Genomic DNA, 20943 nt, shown 5'->3' on the forward strand with positions numbered 1-20943 from the left:
AAAATCACAACCCAAGGAATCCAACATTCCCAACACTGCCTACAATAACTCAGACATCTAGCGATCCTTCACAAGCGCAACTCAAAGAAGGAAAAAACATACACTCTACTACCAAAAAAAAAAAAACCGGAGTCAACAACCACTGGGCATTAATATCACTTAAAATCAATGGACTCAATTCTCCTATAAAAAGGCACAGACTAAGAGATTGGATACGAAAACAGGATCCAACATTCTGCTGTTTACAAGAAACACACCTCAACCACACAGACAGACACCTACTCAGAGTAAAGGGTTGGGAAAAGGTTTTCCAAGCAAATGGACCTAAGAAACAAGCAGGTGTGGCCATTCTAATATCTAACAAAATTGACTTCAAACTAAAATCAATCAGAAGAGATGGAGATGGACATTTCATACTCATAACAGGAGCAATTCATCAGGAAGAAGTCTCAATCTTGAATATCTATGCCCCTAATATAAAGGTACTCAGGAGATCTTGAATTTTTCTACTTTTTACGTAGAATAGATCTATATAAGTCTGTCTTAGTGTCCTCATTGTTGTCTAAGTTTTCAGAGATTGTGTTTTGTAGGCTGCTTTTCTTTTCTTTATGTTTAAAAACCACATATAAGTGAGTCTATGTGATAATTGTCTTTCTGTGTCTGGCTTACCTCACTGAAAATAATAATGTTTTCTAGCTCCATCCATTTTCTTGCAATAGTCAAGATGTCTTTTTTTTCTGTGTAGTACTTCATTGTATAAATGTACCACATTTTCCTTATTCGTTCTTTGGTTCAGGGGCACTTAGGTTGTTTCCAGTTTCTGGCTGTGACAAACAATGTTGCAATGAACATTGTTGTGCACATGTGCAAAAGCATAGATCAAGTGAGTACACAGGCAAGGGTCGATGTTATCAGGTGTGAAATGCCCTAAGCCTGGCCGATACTGGGCCCAGTTGGAGAAGTAGCATACCAGTTTGTAGGCAGATCCTGTGGTGGTCAAAAATAAGGATGATGGTCCAGTATAGATATCATTTAACTATGATGAAAGTTTGTGCTTTACTTATTCTCCCACCCACCCACCTCACAGGCCTAACCTCTAACTGGAGGTGACTAGTTGAGCACTCCTGAAGATGAGTTAAGAAATTGTAAATATTCTCTTTGAGAATTTGGGAAATCTTAGACTTCTTCTAAGAATACTCATAGTTCTTCAAGCCCTGTGGTCCCATGAAGCTCAGTGAATGAGAATTTAAGAACCCTTAGGTGCTCAGGCTATAGAGGATAGTAATGACTGAGCTAAATGTCTACTCCTCCACAAAACAAAACCATCTCTCCCTTTCTATTATGTCGTATCTTTTGTTTCATTTCCCAAAATTGAGTAACACTTGGATGTTGCTGAATTGATCACAAAATAACATTTGAGACTTAGTCAACTAACAGGTATAGACCCAGCATATATTATAGTGCCTTTATTACTGATGAAATTTAAAAATTATGGGAAGACAATGAACCTTGGCAAAGAGCTTGTGCTATTTTTTAGGAGATATTAACAACACTTACCCCAAAAGCAATAGAATTAACCTTATAAAGAGAATTATTTGGATCCTTCCCCGCATTTTATGGGACACAATTGTATGGGCCGAACACTTTGCATTCAATCCTGAGGCAAATAAATAAGGAAAGACATGATACAAATCAGAAGATTTAAGTAAGGTGGGCATCATTAGGGGTTGATTGTAATTGGTATAGGTGTGGGGGTTGCGGGAAAACATTGTAGGCTCAGGGATCTCTGAAAAAAAGAGAAATTGGATGGTATAATAGATTAGAGTGAGATTACTCACACTAATAATAATAATAATAGTGAGTAATAGAGTGAATACTTGTAAGCTATTATTTATAGGCAATTTACCTTGGTATAGATTCTTGTATATTGGTACAAACTTAAATTATATTTAATATGTCTGATTTTTTGTCTACAATATTTGTATATTTGTATTTGTCATGTGGTATGCATGTATGCATACTTCTACCTTTGCTTAAGACATTTTGCATATTGATACATTTTGAGGCATTGATCTCATTTGTTGCACAGTTGTTTAAAGATTGTTTAATATTCTAATATGAAGTCTTAGTCTTCAAGTTATATAAATATTAAGAATTATAGGTCAATAGTCATCCATGATGTCATACTTACAGTTAGACCAATCAGGTTCTTTAGGTACATACAGATTGTATTTTGCATAGATAGGTAATCATCAGCCATTTCAAAGAACTATAGAATATGGCTTTTGAATAACTTAGGGTTCTATTGACAAGAGACACAATTGCTCCTGGCAGAACCAATCTATTTCCGAGAGAATGTTGAGCACCAAAGACTCTCCACTGGTAGCTTGTTTTCTTTGGCAAAACTGACCTTTGGGCAAGGAACTGTGCATGCATGGACCACTGAAAAAAATGCATGATGTCCAAACAGGACATCTCTCCACTTTTGAAGGTCACCAGTTTTCTCTGCCAGCTGTGCTCTCGGGGTTTCCACTTCATTCTGTAGTTTAAATGGCGCTCCAGGTCTTCAACATATTTTTTCGTTTCTCTGTTTGGTAGATTTTCAGCTTCTTTTGCTTAAGTGGTAAGGATCACCTTTTCTTCTAACCACTTCTTTCTATCAGCTTTATATTTCTCTTTGAATTTCTGCAGCTCATCCTGAAGTTTACTGAGCTTCTTCCTAAGTGCATCTGTGTCCTCCACAGGGTCTTTATTTGACCTTTCATTACTTCTAGCTTCTTGATCTTGGAATTTTTCTTTCCACTTATCCAATTCTTTGACTAGCCAAGCAGCTTCCTCTAACTTGGCTTCAAGCACTGGGTCTTGTTCCACCTGTGTTTGTTCTTGCTCTTCTAGTGTCAGTCTCATGACTTCAACCACCTTCTCTTTAACAATGAGATCTTTGCACACTCTCTCCTACTGTTGTACAGTTTCTTCCATTTTTTGTGATTGTTTAACTGCTCCTTGAGCAGCTGGCTGGTCTGCTGTTTTATCTCTATTTCCTGAGAATACTGGTTTTTCCTTTTCTCCACTTCATTAATTTTAATCCTCAATAATTTATCTTCATCATGCATTACAGATACCTCCTTCTATACCTACTCAATCTGCTTTTTGGCATCAGTGAGTTTCTCCTTCAGCTCAGCAAAATGTTCTTCATTCCTCTGAAAATTTGCTTGAGTATTCTGAGTAAGAACATGGTTTGCAGCAAGCTCCTCTTTCAACTTTTCTGTTTTTTGTCTGCTAATTGCTCTCTTCTTCCTTTAACTGAAGTGACTGTTTCACATTGTGCAAATTATTTGCCAACTGTGTGATTTCTTCCTTCAACTTGATTTTCTTTTCATTTAAATCTTTTGTGCTTTTGATGTGATCCTGGTGATTTGCTTCCAATTCCTTCAGACTTGCTTCCAGCTTTAAGATGGCAGATTCCTACTCTAAAATGCCTTACTCTGATTTGCCTAAGTGCCTACACTCATCTTTCTGGGTCTCTACCATCACTTCAAGTTCCTTTATTTTTACCTTATAGCACACAACATTTCGGGTAAGCTCTGAAGGAGCTTGATCTCTTTCAGCTACAAGCTGCACTTGAACACCAAGATGAATACATTTTTTGCAGTTCTTCTGTGAACTGCTGTATAAGACTTTCTCTTTCAGTCAGTGATAGTTATGCTTATCCTCACTCTCCTTTGCTTGCAGTTCATTCTTCTTATCCTTGCAGCCTTTTATTTCCAATTGTAATTTTTCAATTTATTCTTCTAGTTTCTGAATCTGCTAAGACTGTTTCGAGGAGGCCTTCACAATCTCTTTACATACTTCCCAGAGGGCTTCAATACTAAAGTGGAAGGAACGTTCCCTACTGAGCTCCTGAGTATAATATTCTTTAACCCCTTTGCTTGACAAGTCATTACCTGGAAGCTGTAGTGATGTGTTCAGCAATTATCCCCTTCAGGTCCACTTGACAGATCCTGGAGACAAAGTAATCTGTGTTTGAAATATGAGATGGTGAAACAGCAGCCATAGTTCATCTATTTTTGTTTGTATCAGTTGTATCTGTGAAACGTTGCTTGTGATGCTGCTTTTAGCAGTTTCCATCTTCTGTGACAATTTCAGGATCCTTTTCTCCTGCTCTTGGTTCACAGTGCTGTGTGTGTGTGTAACTCAGCAACCACACTGTCATAACTGGCCTAGATTTGCTCCACCTTTGTCCTCAGAGACAAGTTCTTTTCTTCAGCGAAACAAAGCTGCTGCAAACTCACAACCTGTTCATTTAATTCTGCTTTTTCCACCATTTCACTTTTGAGTTCATTCTCACTAATAATTAAAAACTCTTTATTCTTTTCTTGTAAAATTCTAATGACTTATCCACCCTCTGAAAAAGACTGTTATATTTCTTCACTTTTCTTTCGATCTCCAGTGATAGGTGGACTAACAGTATAAGCCCTTTCTTTGCTGGTGGATCACCTTGCTGAAGTTCATCTTCATTTAATCTTTTCTTTTCTGGGTGTGTCTGCATTCTGCTGTCCTTGGGCCTTGCAACCATTTCATTACAAGTTGATTTACTGATAATAAAAAAATGTATCAACCTGACTTGATGTCTTGAGGGTTCAAGGTGGGCCAGTTACATCTCCCTGAGAGGGGGAAATGGAAGAAATCTCATGGGTGGACAGGGAAAGGTGGGGATGGGAACCTGAAGAATCAGGTTGAGGGTTAAATGAAGGGGGACAGTACTGAAAGAGATGAGTGGAAAGGGGAACAATTCGGGGTAAGTTAAAAACTTTGTCTAGGGTCTGAACTTTTAATGTGCTTGATTTTGAAAAACACTGTGGGAATTTTGAAGCTGTCTATAGTTTTAGTGTGACATCTTGGGGATGAGTGGGAAAAGAAAGAGTGTGACTGAATGGTGACATTACCGATAATTCTGATATAAACATAGTCAAGAAAGTGTCATTGTGGTATATGAAACATCCTTTAGGTACATACCCAAGAGTGATAAAGTTGGGTCATGAGAAACATTTATTTCCAATTTTAAGAAAAAAAACACCATATTGATTTCCAAGTAGCTGTATAAGTTTGCACACCCACCAGCAATCAAGGAGTGTTTCCCTGGCTCCACTTCCTCTCCAACATACACAGTCACATGCATTTTGATTTTAGTGATTCTGACAGGTATAAGATGGAATCTCAGAGTCATTTTGATTTGCATTTCATTTTCTTGATGGCTAAAGATGTTGGATATTTTAAAGTGTTTTTACTTGAGATTTAAGATTTGGACCATTTGAGGTTCTTATGTTGAGAGTTCTGTGTTTAAATATACCCTGTCTTTAAACTGGATTATTTGGAATTTTGATATCTAGTTTCTATGTGTTGGAGAACAAATAGCCCATGTCGTCACTTCCTGACCCTGCTTCCATAACACTAATGTAGTCTTTCACACTGAGTTCACAGTGTGTCAAGACAAACCTTCAGAACGACCATGGGAAAGGAAGGCTGAAATGTGAGGATAGTGCATAGGTTTCATTTCAGTACTACTAGTCTCTTGATTTTTCAGCCCCAAATGATCAGAACCACAGAATCTTAATTCAAAACAACAAATGGCCCTGATAGTCTTTAAACATCTCCCTGAAATTTTACAACGCAAACCTCTACCATTGCTCTGCTCCCAACATTCTTATCACCCAAGCACCCACAAAATAGCTCACTGAGCTCTCAACACTCAATGGCTTTTGCAGCCTGAAGATCCAAAGTCCTTCCACAATCCTTCCCAAAATGACATAATCAGGTTTGGTGCAGCAAGACCCCACTACCTTGGCTCTAATTTGACTTAGAGTTTCTGCTGCTGCAATGAAACACTGTCACCTAAGTAAACTTGGAAGGAAAGGGATTCTTTAGCTTATATTTCCACATCACAGTCCATCACTGAAGGAAGTCAGACAAAATTTTAAGCAGGGAAAGAACCTGGAGGCACGAACTGATGTAGACGTTATGGAGGGTGCTTACTGGATTGCTGTTTTAGTGCATAATGTCACAATTTTATGACATCATATGTGCAAATGCCCTGTCATTTCCAAAAAAAGCATTGTTCCTTGTTTTTAGTCTACTAACTATGGCTCTTATAATCTTTTGAGAACCTTTTCTATGATTATCGCTTAGTCTCAGGAGGAGGGGTGTGATGTAGAGATCTCATTTAGGGACAAGCATTCCACAGTTTCTTATTTTCTGCATATTAACCAGTCCTTGTGTTAATTGCATTCTACTGCCAAACAAAGCTTCTCTGGTGAAGCTTTAAAGAGACATTAAATCATTTGGAGTTAGTTTGATACTCTTGATAAAGGCACCTACAAGTCTCTTTGCTAGGCAGACATACAAAGAGGAGTCTATGGCATATATCTAGTCTCTGCTTCCAACTCCAGGGATGCTAGAACAGCAACTCAGCAATTCAGGCAGCATTGTGTATCCTCTAGAGCTGGAGAAAATGGTCTCTAGACTATTGAGCCATCACCAAGCTTCAGAGGTCTTCCAGAGTCTAAACTTTCACGCACATTAACATGGAAAAATAGAAAAAAGCTCAGGATTCCTGGCTCCATCACGTTGTCACCCCCCCCCTCTTCTCTTCTTTCCTCTTCTTTCCCACATACACAGCTGGTATTTTGAATGGAGAAAAGTTTTCCACTAAATCATAAAAATCAAGGAAACCCATGTTTTGGCAGCTGATTTTATTATATAGCTTTAGATGGAAGCAAGATGTCTTTGGCAAGAGCTAAACAAAAGCAGAGAAATTTGGGGAAAAGTGACACAGTCAAGTTCATGGCCAATTGCAGCAAGTACAACTGGTATCAAAGAAAAGGCATGCTGGACAGTTCTTCAGGTATGTGATTCCACTGGAGCAGTGCCAGAAGGCATGTCTGTCATCGGCCACAGGGTACAGGCCATCAGCTTTGCCAGCACAGAATCCACAGCATCCAGAGCACCCACACCCCACCCACTCCTGCTCCTACTTCTGTTTACTGGAGGAGAAGTCACTGGCTCAGAAGGCACATCAGAGGCTGTGCAGCCTAAAATATAGAGAAACAGAGAAAGTAGAGAGGGGATCCTGCTGTGCCTATGGGCTTCAAGTGTAAGTAAAGAAAACTATGTCCATTATTCCCAGGAGAAGATGCAATTAGCTGCAATCTCACAAACAAAGAGACTCAAAGACAATTACATATCAGGAACTAAGAAAAAGTGTGGATCAAGTTCTACTTTCCATTTATGTCTCCTTTGTCATCCAAGACATTCAATAATTAATACATACAAATGCTTTGAAGATCTAAATATAATACGTTGGAGAAAAGAATTGTAGAAACAGTTACGGAAATGGAAACATTCCATGAGGGGTAGATAAATTAGAGCACTGTCATGGCTTCCTGTTAATTCTTCCAGGAGGCTAAGCAGGACATTGAATGAGAGACACACACACACTCATTAATAGACACACAGAGATTTGTATGCTAAAGATAAGCACAATTTCTGTAGACTCTTACAAATCTTGAAGTCATATGAAGTTTGTCCCACACACAAACATTAGGTCTGGTTTCCCAAAAATGCCTTAGAATTTGAGGAAAGGTCACCTGGGCAAGAACAATGGAATGGAATGGGAAGAGTAGACTCCATGCAGTGGTAGTGAGCATGTCAAGCCTGCCTTTATATTGATAAAGGGACGTTAGAAACACTCCATCTGCATACTCAGGTTGTCACTTACTTGTGGACACACCCAGGGCTTTATTCAGAGTAGAGGTCAGAGGGAATTTGCCCTGGTCACAGAAAGAGCCATTGAAGTCATCAAGATCAAAGGCCCAGATCATGGCACCTCCAAAATTGTTCTGCTTAAGCCACTGAGCCTGTTTAAAGATTGAAGGTGAAAGGTTAATTTGATTTCCTGGGACTTGGTTCTGTGATGTCAGCAAATCCAAGGAACTGACCTTACCTTGACACTGAAGCTTCTGATATTGTCATAGCGGACCCACTCATTGCTTTTATAGGCATAGGGCGCTTCCTGAGGGGCATCCCAGACTTTAGTGTCTCCATTTCTCAGGAAGGTGCAAATCTTTAAACATCAAGAAATTTAAATCCTTCACATATTAATTCCATGAAAGAGAGAAACATTGATATCTTTCCTTTCTTACTTTCAGTTTGGGTTAGCTCAATATTATGATTAACTTTTGTTCATCGTACCAAAACAATGAGTTGTTTTCATCATGGCAGTGGTGGTGTTAGGGCCCGGGACATGTACATGCTCATTACAGACTCTATCACTGAGCTACATCTCACCCCTAATCTTCCATTTTTAAGGTTGACTCTGTCTATGCTTGTTTTGGAGTTAGGATTATTTTGCTTCAGATTTCTAAAATTTATTTATTAATTTATTATTATTATTTATTAATTTTAAAAGTTACAGCTATGCAATATGCATGACAGTTGGAAATTTTCAGTGGAGTACCAGAGAAAGTTAATGTCTGGGTCATGACCAGTTCACACCATGCTGAAGCTACACTCTCATTGGTGCCCTTTATCTAGTTGTCAGCAGTATAGAAAGTTGCTTCCATACACCTTACAACACCAACATATCACTCAATAAAGTACTGCATTAGCAAGTGGGGAAGGGGCAATGTCTGGGTGACAGGTCCAACTCTGTGACAGATGTTAGTTCACATGCATTCTGTATGACTCTCAGGTGTTTGGAACACTGAGTTGAGCTCTGATAATGTCACTAGAGAACATTCCAGGGATACCTCTGAACATTACTGTGTAGGTTATAGTTTTAAAAAATGAAATATTTTACTGGAAGAAGAAGAATACAAGCAGATTGTTATGTCTGTCTTCAAATGGTAAACCCAGATACTGCAATGTCGGTGGTTTTATTCTCTGTTACTTTACTGAGCAGAACTGCAGCCAATAATTAGATGTTATAATTTATAGTAGTAATGTTTCAACTAAAATAAAGGTGTTATCTCTGATCTTTGGAGCTATTCATTAAAACTAAAGTGAGCCTATGAAAATATCTCAGTGTCTAAAGTACTTACCAGGCAGGCAGAAGGACCTGGGTTCAAGAGCTCAATTCCCACAGAACGCACATAAAATGTTTAAGCAAAACAAAGTGGCACATTTTTATTAGTCTTGGTGTTGATGAAACTGAGACAGATAGATCCTAGGATTCACTGACCAACTGGCCTGTACCAGTCATTATTTCTAGTGACTGAGAAACTGTCACAAGGTGGACAGTGTCTGAGGAATGACACCCCACATACATATATGCAATATAGGTTCCAGTCTCACCTTCTACCTTCCTTGAGGCAGTTTATTTTGTTCTTTGCAACTGTGTTGGCCAATACTCCTGTCTCTGCCTCCCATCTCTATAGGGGGCCTTGGATTGCAGATGTGTGTTACTGCATTTGGCCTAATGTGGGCTCTAGAAACTGAATTCAGTTTTTCATGTTTGGCCAAAAATCATTACCTGCTGGGACAACTTGCTAGTCCAAAATTGAAGTTATTATGAAGCCAGCTGATGACCTGATTATAAACAGATGTTATCCTGTCCCAACCGACTAATACCAAATAGCCAAACCAGAGGATTAATATTAATCAAAAATGCTCAGACAATAGCTCAGGATTGTTATTAACTCACTCTTACTCTTTCATTAATAAGTAACTCTTATCTCTGTTTAGCCATGTGGCTTTGTAACCTTTTCTCAGTCCAACATTCTTATCTTGCTTTTCTCTGGTAACTCTCTGTGTCTGCCCTTCCTCTTCCCAAAATGCTCCTAGTCTGGCTCTCACACTCAATATCTTCCTGCCCAGCTAGCCATCATCCAACCAGCTTTTGATTAGCAAATGAGAGTAATAGTGTAGAAAAGGATTGTTCTGCAGCACCTGACGCTTGAATTGATGTAGAAAATAATTTACATTGTTATATGAAACCCGTGTTGTGGTGAGGTCACTGAAAGATCAGAAAATGGACAGCATAATTTCACAAACTTTGTCCTGAAATTTCAAAAAGAAAACCATTGTCTCCAGCCAAACTGCTAGCTAGAAGTGCCAAACGAAACAATACTACCTCACCTTAGACTGCCTACTATGAAACTGTAATCAACCAAAACTACCTTAACTTCTGTGTTCCTCAATTTTACAGGCTTCATTTTCCTGGAAGAGATTGTGTGATAGGAAAAAATGTGTTTAGTAGATACATAGTATGGACTTCACTCATTTACATGGAGGAAACTACACACCCAGAAGGTGCATGCTAAGATATTCACTCTTGAACATCAAATACTTCTCTAAAACAGAGACAACTCCAATATGCAGCCTACTTTGCTATACTTTCTGTAGACATCTAATCACTGCTTCCACTTCCAATGTACACAAAAAATAGGTTTTCTTATAGCTATGGTGTAAAGGGTGAATTTGTTCACTATCAATTTGTTCCACAATTTGACAAATATCTTAACTGTTGCTTTTATCAATCCATTCATTTTTCTTTGACAATTACATACACTTACTGATGAGTTCAGTAGTGTACATTGCTCTTTCCTCTACATTGGTATTTATTCAATTACTTATGGTTATTTCAGATGTGACATATTCATATTTAAATCTAAATTAAACAATCTTATTACTTTTCTTATCTATATCAGTTCCACTACAATAAATTTAGTCTTCAAATTAAAAAAAACTACGGATCCTTTCTACTTCAAACCCAATTCTTACTGATATTTGTTCTTCTTATAGATCTCTGCATATTCTCTTCTTCTTCCAGTTTTAAGGCCACTAGGGGAATCTTGGTCACCTCTTGCTTCACTTACTTCCTTGAACTCCTGCTTTATCCTGCCTCTGCACTCCCAATTCATGATTCATAGTTAATCTACAAATAACCATTCCAAAATTACAAGTCTTGTCATATTTATGGGCCAAGAAATCTTTCAAAGATCTATATTATCCTGGTAAGTTCAGAATTCTTTAACTTAGCATAAAAGTCTCCACATGATCTGATTTTTGCCACCTATTTGTTCTCACAGGCTTGAAACTCGCTTCCCACTTGCACACACAAATCTGTCTCCTCTTGTGTGATTTCTACCCTCACTGAATTGGAAAACACCAAGTTTGCTCAGTGAGGTCCAGCAACACTTTACCTAGAAAGATCCTTGTGACTTTTCCCAAGAGCTGAATCAGGTAACTCCTCATTTGACTTTGGAGTTTTTAGACCGTTATTACATCAGTATTTATCAAAATAAGCTAGAGTTATTGCTTATGCTTCATTCCTCAGATATGTGTTCTTTATACTAAAGATTCTGCCTTATCCTTAGTTTGCTTTTACCAAATACTGGCACATAACATAGATTCCTCAGTAGACAGTTTTGAGCAATGACTCAGTAACAGACAGCACAGGTATTTGTGACACTATCTGTGTGATGTTCAATTTACTTACGTATTTTCAGTACCTTAATTATTTATCTGTAAAACAAAGACCATAATGCTTAGGGAACATATAGAGTAAAAGTCAAGATGAAATGTATTGTGGCTTTGAAAAAACATATAGAGTAATGTCCAATATATAGCTTGTTCAAGGAGTACATGGTATCTCATAAATTTTACCATGTTAAGATTCCATAAATATTAAGACATGTTTGGTTTGTGAGCACGCAGTTATCCTTGGGAAAAGATAGGCTTTGAATTATAAGGATATCATCTCTTCCCACTTTTCTCACCTTCTCCAGGACCGTGAAGAGATGCTTGTCCTCAGGAGGGTTCCCAAGAGAGCCCGGGTATTCCCAGCCCAGATCCAGTCCATCAATCCCATTCTGGCGCAGGAATTTGATTGCTGAAGTGATGAAAGTCTTACGGTTCTGGGAAGTGGAGATCATGGCAGTGAAGCTGAGACAAACCAAAATAAGGCAGAATTAGACCTTGACATTCTTTACACACCAGAATAAAAACAGTTTACAGTTCAGTTCAGTTTCTTACTCACAGTCCTTGCCCAGGACCTGATAGAGAATTAAAGTTCTTTCCAGGGTTCTCTCTTTGCAATCATTACTCTTGCCAGACACTGTATCTCAGCATCCATTAGCTTATATTCATCCCCATTCCCGACCCAGATTGTTTTTGAAAATGGCCCTTATGGTTTTCAATACTTAACCAACTTAGTTCACAGATAATGTTGTGTCTTCATAAAAGCCCCCAGTTCATGTATATTCAAGTAAGTCTTCTTCACATATGTGATCTCCTTTTTCTTTTTAAGGAAGACAGACAAAAGATACACACAACCTTCATCAGACCGTGTGTCTTCAATATACTTTATGAAGAGGCTTTTTCTGAAGCAAGCAACTAAAACTCAGAGGATGGCATCCCAAAGCATCCATCCAAATTTAACCCTAAGAAAGCCACAATAATCATCCTAAAATTTTCTAATAATAATTAATAAAATTGCATGGTAATTTATTAAGTTAGACCTTAATTTAATGGAGGTTCTTAATTTGCACCTGGAATTTTGAAATTTAAAAAGACAAGGATCATCCTTGAACTGCATTGCTTTTAATGAACAATTGTTTATATAAAGAAAACTTACAGGGCAGATCCAAAGTTCCAGCCTCCAATGGTCAAGAGGGTTTTCAATTTTCTATTCTTTTAAAGCAAAACAAGACAGAGAAATTTTTAAATTCATGGGTCCTGCCATTTAACATAACATTGCTGTTTATAGTATTGGGTCTGCTAAAACTATTCAGAGTAGGGTTGGTGTCATACTGTCTGCTGAAAAGTTATTTGAAGTATTTTATTCCACTACTGAAACTTTATAACCATCATAAATGAAGTCAGAGACCTCAGAGAAATCAAAATTAAACAACTCCTCAGTCTTATTGTCTTGTACTAAGAGTATTTGTACTACATATAACTTAAAAGCATAATTACCTCCTTGCTGTTTCATCAGATAAAGTGTTGAATAATGCTGAAGTATAATTACTTTATTACACTCTATAAAAATTGATATAAATTAATTGAATTGACTTTACAGACATAAATGGGAATGGTGATTATGAAATGTCTGAGTCATAAGAATTAATTGCAAGAATTGTGAGAGGACATGAAAACTCTAGCTTTATTTTCCTTTCCCCTAAGTTTCTAACAATATTACTTTAGGACAGTGCTTCTCAACCTTCAAATGCTATGACCCTTCAGAACAGTTCCTCATGTTATGGTGACGGCCAAACATAAAGTTATTTGATTGCTACTTCTTAGCTGTAATATTGCCATTACAAACTGTAATGAAAATATCTGGTATTTCTAATTGTTTCAAGACTGCTCCTTCATTGATGATGGGAGGGCAAATTTGTACAATCACTTTGGGAAACAGTATGGGAATTTCTCAGAAAATAAAGAAATAATCTAGCTCAAGACCCAGCAATACTGTTGTTGGGTACATACCCAAAGGATGCTGAACCATACCACAAGGACAGATGCTCAACTGTGTTCAAAGCTATCGGCAAATCAATCCCACACCAGTTATGTTTTAAGGGGTTATTTATTTTGGGGGGTAAAACTTACATACACCATAAACCGTCAGGAAGGGAGCCTAGTCGCTGGAGCAGGAGCCGGAACCAAGCGCCGGAACCAAGAGAGCCTGATCCGGGATCTGTGGCTCTTTTTTTTTTAATATATTTTTCTTTTTAAAGGAGAAATATACCATGCCCCAGTGGGCTGGTATTTCAGCGACTATTGGCTGACGGAGAGGAAGGCGCTCCCTGCCGCACTGTGGGCTCGTGCTTCAGCGACTATTGGTTGAGGCAGCGGAAGTTACTCCCACAACACAAAGCAACATTATTCATAATAGTCAGAACCTTGAGCTCCCATTAGATAAGTCCCACCATCTCCATAATCTGAAGGTCCTAAGGTTATATATATATATATATATATATATATATATATATATATATATATATATATATATATATATATATATAAAGGTTTCTACTCATCCTGTTGCACCGTGTCTTTCAGGTTGCATGGTCTCAACTCCAGACCTTCATCAGGTAAATGCTCCACTAGACAGAGGGAGTGGAAATCAGAAGAATACAACTGAGCCAGTAGATTCTCTGCCTTCTGTTCTGTGCTAAGAGAATAATAAAGATGCCTTCCTGTACTGCTTGAATGCAATCTAATCCCTGCACATATCTTAAGTGGACCTTGCCCTCAATACCCCTGTGATGAGGGGACATGGCATGAGCTTGGCCTTTCAGCTTTTCTCATTACTCTGAACAGAACAGTCTCCCTTGCTTTCTGCAAAGCTCCCTTGCTCTTCCCTAAATTACTAAAATAAAGTCAGCATTCAGAACACTAGTCTTTATTTTTTCTCCTCGAGTGTGTGTGTGTGTGTGTGTGTGTGTGTGTGTGTGTGTGTGTGAGAGAGAGAGAGAGAGAGAGGGGGGGGTGGTTGGAGAAATCTTTTGTTCAGGTGAAAACATCAGTTCTATGTATCTGTATGGACTGTCATACTAGAAGACATGTGTTAAGAAGTTGTAGAGCCATGAACCTCATAGTCTTTTATCTGTCAGCATTCTTGTGCTTAATGGATGGAGATTGGGAGATAAGCATTTGGTTTTGGTGCAGGGATGAAGGAAGACTTGGATCATTTACATCTCTCAGTTTGAGACCAAACTCCAGAAGGAGTCATAGTGACTACAAGACAGCACATATGCAAAGATGAATGTCTTGCTGAGCAGTAAAGTCCGGGTCACTCTTTAATCTCTCCTTGGGTCTCAGAAACTTTTCATCACCTCCCAATATTTTATGTTATTCCCCCTTTACCAAACTCTTGGTATGGGAAGTCCTTTTGTATATGTGTTACATTTATTGATGAATAAATCTCCTTTGGCCTATGGAAGGAAAGAATGTTAGGAGAAAGAAAGTGGAATCAGAGAGATGTCGTGTAGCAGCAGAAGGACACAAACACCAGAAACCTTACCGATAAACAGTGAGCCTTGTGGTAAAATAATAGAAATGGGTTTATTTAAGATGTAATAGCTAGCTAGAAACACACAAGTTAATAGCCACACATTATTGTAAATAATATAGTTTCTGTATGATTATTTTGGGTCTGGACAGCGCGGAAACAAACGAGCAGTCTCTGCCTACAAACTCTTATTTCTTTCCCATTTTCTTCTAGCTCCCTCTTCTTCCCCCTTTCACTCTTCAGTTTTACCTTTTGTTTTACAGGCTTTCACAAATTCTGGGTATAATTCTCTTGTCAGAATATTTGAGTTCAAAAGACCTTCTTACATTCTGTTTCACTCCTACTAGGTTGGTTTTTATAAATATTGAGATGCCTACACTAGGAAGTTTGGGATCTTGACCCACTTTATGTCAGTAGACTGGCTAGATGCATAGTTCTGTGTAAATTTCATGACACGCTCAACCTACATGCAGAATCTATTGAATTGAATGCTATTCTAACTTCAACCTGTCTTTTCAAAAGAGAAAGTTACCTTCAGAGCTTCAAGTCCTTCATCTGAGGGACCCCTCTTGGCATAGCTCACATCTCTCTTGCAGATAGCACAAACATACTTACTTTTCCTCTGGAGAACTGCTGGCACTAGAAGCTCACTTCCATGCTCCTTGTGATGTGTATTTCATTTGTAGGCCCTCTGTTCTGATGCATTGTTAGTAGCTACTTCTCGAGGAAGAGGTAGGAACTGTCACTCTGGGACTGTTGATTCTGTGTCACTTGCATGAAGAGTGACAGCAGTAGCTTCTGGAATGACCTAACAGGAATCACATTTCAGGAGAAATGTGATGAAGGCATTGTGTGCAAAATAAGCTGTGATTGTGCAGCCAGACCTGAACTTGACCTGTCCCCTTTCCCAGGCTTCTTATGGTTCTTCAGTCTTCACTCTGAGGACAAAATAATCTTTCCTAACACTATTGAATACAACAAGATATCAAAATCAATGTCTTTGAAATTTTAGCTTGCTATATTCTGTCACAGATGTAGAAATGTCATTTGTGCGTTGTGTAGAGAGGTGAAAGAGAGTTAATGTGGATGAACTGAATCCAAAGTCATACATGCTTCTATTTAACTGGGTCAACAGCCATGATTGATGAGACCCTGCAAAGGAATATTGCTGATTTGGGCACATGGCAGAATAAGAACATTTACAGAAAAAGTCTGTTGTCTAGTTCCATCATATGAAAGATGTTACTTACACTTCAGGACTCTAAGATGGAAAGTTCTGCTTGGCATTCTCATGAGTACAAGTCCCTCTTGAAGAAATTATAAAAGTAGCTGCCATCTTCCGTCCTAACTGCCTTGACTTTTCTGACTGATCTGGATTCACTCATCAGGCTGCATCCACCTTTTCTCCATGGTGGTTTATGGCAAAACCACTCCCAGTTGATATTCTCAGCTATTCTTCAGCGTGCAGGTCATAGTAAAATTGTGTTCATATTGCTTTCCAAGCAGTTAGATGTAGCTCTGATTTAGACATATCTAGGAAAAGGAGATCACAGCTGAGAAAGAGCCACCATACAATTGGTCTGTGTGATAATTTGGTAATTCCTGATTGATGTGAGCTAACTCATCCCAAAGTGGGCAACGCATCCTTAGGCAAGTGGCCCTGGGTTATATAAGAGAGGTAACTGAGCAGACCTTTAGTATCAATTTGCAAATAGTGTCCCTTTTGGGCCTCTGATTCATATCCAACTTGTCTTAACTTGTCTTCCTTGATAATACAGTGTAACATACTAGCTGAAATAAACTTTTTCTTCAAAGATAGTTTTTGTCAGTGTTTTAATACCACAACAGAACAGTAAATTAGGTGTGTCACTACTTTCCCTTTATTTTCATCTTATTAACTTCAACTCTATTAAAAATTCACAGTAATAGTCATTAAATATTGAATCTCCAATTCTTCATAACCCATTCTGATGAGCAAGAATAAATATATGAATCTCCTGTTGGAGGAACTAAACATTTTCTCCTTTTCTTGGGTGGTTGTGGTCACTTTGCATAGTGGTCCAAAGATTACCATATTGTGAAATGATTAACAAGAGATCAGATAGTGACAAGATTTGCCACAAACAACGGCTGTGAGCTCAGATTTTTGCTTTCTCTGTGCCTCCTTCCTCATGAATAAGGAGAGGATGAAGATGAGCTGCCTTCCCTTGACATACAGCTCAATATGTTAACACTGTCAATCATTTTCTTCAGTGCCTGTCAGTCATGAGAAGTGTTTGCATTCTTTATTATTCATTTAAAAGACAAAATATAACTGATGTTTGATATTCTTTGGGGGGTTTTAGTGCTTTTAGTCGGGATACATTATATCACTTCACTCCTCCCTGCCCTTCTTCCAACCCCTACCAGTTATCCTCCCTCAAGCCCTCTCCTGGGTTATCACTGCTCATGCTGCTATCCACTTTTCATTTGATTATATTTATGCATGCTCAAGTGAGTCCATTTTGTTGTATGTATATGGTTTCTAGGCTAACCAATGTTCCTTGTGTGAACAATAAGAACCATTGTCAGCAAAATGTATAATATATAGTGTATAATTTCTGATAATTTAAAAGAGTATCTCTTGAGGCTTTGTTAATCAACAAAGGTGTTATTTCTTTCTCCATAGTTTTTTATTGCTGTTACTCTTTATACTACAGGTACTAACAGTTTGTGTAGAGAATCATTCATAATAATGGGGGTCATCATGAGAAACTACCTTCCACTGAGAATTCAAGTATGGTGATAGCTGTTCTCTGAGCTATTTGTATTGTTGTTTTCGTAAACAACTCTGAGAAAACACAACATTGGGGAGGTATGGTTTCTTTTGCCTTGCAGTTCTCAAGAGGCAGAGTGCAGGGCGAACATTGTATCAGGCACCTGCTGGTCACACAGCTGTCACATTCTGGAACCAAAGAACAGGAAGTATTCAGTTACAGCTGAGCTATAAAACCTCAAAGACTAGCCCTGGTCATGTGCTTTTTTTCTCCAGAATTCAACTTGTAATAGTTCAACAAACTTCCCAAAGATTTCCACCTGCTGTTGAACCAGTGTTCAAACCTATAAGCCTATGTAGGAGGGTCACGTTCCAACAGAAACAATGGGGAAAGAAGAGACACTTTTGACAATGTTCTCACCAGTAAGGTGACAATTCTCCTGAAATCTTTTCATCTGTGATCTTGCAATAATTATGATGCACGTGGGTTTAAATAGTCAAATCCACTGTGTCATTCAAGGGGAAAACATTAATGTAGAACAAGCCATATTTCAAATGGGAAGGAGATCACTGGGAGATCAAGTGGAAAAAATGAATAAATAAGAGTGTTAATGGATTTTTTTAGGAAAATACACTACATGTCTGTGCTTCTCCCAATCTCAAGTGGGTTTTACAGATCTTCCCATTATAGAACACCCTACCCCACTTGCTGCTTTACCCCAACCCCAACAACAGAGGGAGATCCCTGGGACCCCATAGGCCGCTCCTGTCAGAGAAGCAGGGAGGCTAACTTCAGATCCCACCTCTACACCCATACTCCAAGACCAATCCCTCAGGTTCATCTCAAACTCAACATAAGACCTTCAGTTTGGGCCTCTCTTCATACACCGCCCCAATTCTCAGGAGACTAATTAAGCAGATATTAGTGGACAACTGTGCTTTCCTCCCTCTTGCAAAGTTATCTACCAAAATAGCCTATTCCCATTTTTAAATCTAAGGTCTTCATACAATAAACACATTTTACATGGATACACCAGTGGCCATACCTATCAGGATCCCAGAAGATTTTCCCACAGGCAACACACAGGACCACACTCCCCAAGAACCAGAGAGGAACCGGAAATGAAGGACTAGAACACACACCCATCAAAGATAAACCCATGAATCATTACTAGACCTATCGTTCCAAGCTCAGATGCCTAGAGACCAGAGTAAAAACACAATATAAGCATAACAATATAATTCTACTAGAGTCTTGTCATCCTACCACAGCAGGCCTTGAGTATGCCAACACATTTGAAGTACAAGTAAAAGACCTTAGGACAAATTTTGTGGATATGATAGGGGTACTTAAAGAGGAAACAAATTCCTTAAAGAAATCTAGAATAAAATGCAAACAAACAGTGGAAGGAAATAAATAAAACCCTTTCAGACCTGAAAGTGGAAATAGAAACAATGAAGAACATCCAAACTGAGGCAAATCTGGAAATTAAAATTTTGGGAACTTGAGCAGGAACCACAGAGGCAAACTACCAACAGAGTACAGGAGATAAAAGAAAGACACAGAGGTATTGAAGACACAATTAAAGAAATGGATACATCAGTCATAAAAAAATGTTAAATTGAAAATACTTCTGGAACAAAACATGCAGGTTACCTGGGACATTATCAAAAGACACATTTAAAAATACTAGAGATAGACAAGGAATACGAAACACAAGTTGGAACCCCACTACTCTGATGCAGACCCCAGTAGCCCGCTAGCAGGTGAGAGACCTACAGGCAGGCTGCACCACCACTGCTGCCACCCACTGGACTCTTCCCACAAGACCCAATCTGCCAAACACCCACACTTACCCCAGCAATATCAGCAGCTCCTACTGGCACAAATACCACTTATACCAGTTGGAAGAAGAGGTTAATGACTGGTCTCCCAGCTAAACCTACCCTAAACTCTAGGCCCTAATTCCCAGGGCATATCCTATGCCCCTCCTTCTCCCATCTCAGTCCCATCCTCAGTTGTCCCAAACCCCCTACTCTGGTGGAATTCCAATGCTCTGGTGCAGTCCCCAACAGTTAGGAGGAAAGTAGCTGAGAGCACACCTGCCACTTAGCATCTCCACCTGTGTGAACAGCTGGATTGGGTCTGCTAGGTGTGCACAGGCAGGAAAACATGGCTGTTTCCCACCACTATATGGAGACATTTCTAGGCTGTGTGGCATGCTGCCTGGCAGATTTAGCTTTTGCTCAGATAAAAAGGGTTTGTGGGCTTCACAGTATTACCTAGAGTTGAGGTGGTGATCATGGCTCCCATCCAGCAGTCCCAGAGCTAGTAGTAAACATACCTCCACAAAATTTCAGGACTGCTGCAACCATACTGCTTACCATTTTAAAATGCTCCTTGTCAGAAAAGGATTTCAGAAACACATTAGGACAGATTAAGACATAAAAGATCTCTAAACAAGACAAAGTGTATTTTAAAAATGTACATAGGCTGGAAGAGAGAAAAAAAGAGTATAGACAGTTATAAAAAGAAGTAAAGTCTTTAAAGAAATATTAAAAATAATATGAAAGAGTACAGACAGTCATAGATAGAAGGAGTAAAGAAAAATAAGTCATATAAAGATGAAAAATACATGTAGTGTCTGGATTATGTATATTATTGTGTTTTCTTTGAATTTTTGGCTGCAGAGATTTTGTTGAATATGTTTTCTATGCCTTTGAGCTAGAGTTCTTCTTCCTCTTTTACCCCTATTGTTCTTAGGTTTGGTCTTTTCATGGTGACCCAGATTTCCTGAATATTTTATGCTAAGATTTTGTTGAATATAATGTTTTCTTCGCCCAATGAGTCTATTTCCTTGATAGTAACTTCAGTGCCTGAGATTCTTTCTTCTATATCTTGTATTCTGTTGGTTATACTTGTCTCTGTAGTTCGTGATCATTTACCTATATTTTCCATATCCAGAATTCTCTCAATTTGTGTTGTCTTTCTTACCTCTATTTCAGTCTTCAAGTCTTGAACTGTTTCCGTCATCTGTTTGATTGGTTTTTTTCTTCTTTTTCTTGGGTTTCTTTGAGTGATTTGCTAATTTGTTTTAATTTTTTGATTGTCTTCTTTTCCATTTCTTTAAGGAAGTTTTTCATTTACTCTTTAAAAGTCTCTTTCATTTTCATAAAG

General features: G+C 38.4%; 2 pseudogenes; both read right to left on the reverse strand.

Moving 5' to 3' along the window:
- Positions 1 to 1720: 1720 nt before the first annotated feature.
- On the reverse strand, positions 1721 to 6733 carry LOC148119403 (kinesin-like protein KIF20B pseudogene; annotated as a pseudogene).
- A 1-nt stretch (position 6734) lies between these two features.
- On the reverse strand, positions 6735 to 11930 carry LOC148119404 (acidic mammalian chitinase-like; annotated as a pseudogene).
- Positions 11931 to 20943: the final 9013 nt, after the last annotated feature.

This window comes from Myodes glareolus, chromosome 17 (genome assembly GCF_982192425.1).
Source record: "Myodes glareolus chromosome 17, mMyoGla1.1, whole genome shotgun sequence".
NCBI classification, from domain to species: Eukaryota; Metazoa; Chordata; class Mammalia; order Rodentia; family Cricetidae; genus Myodes; species Myodes glareolus.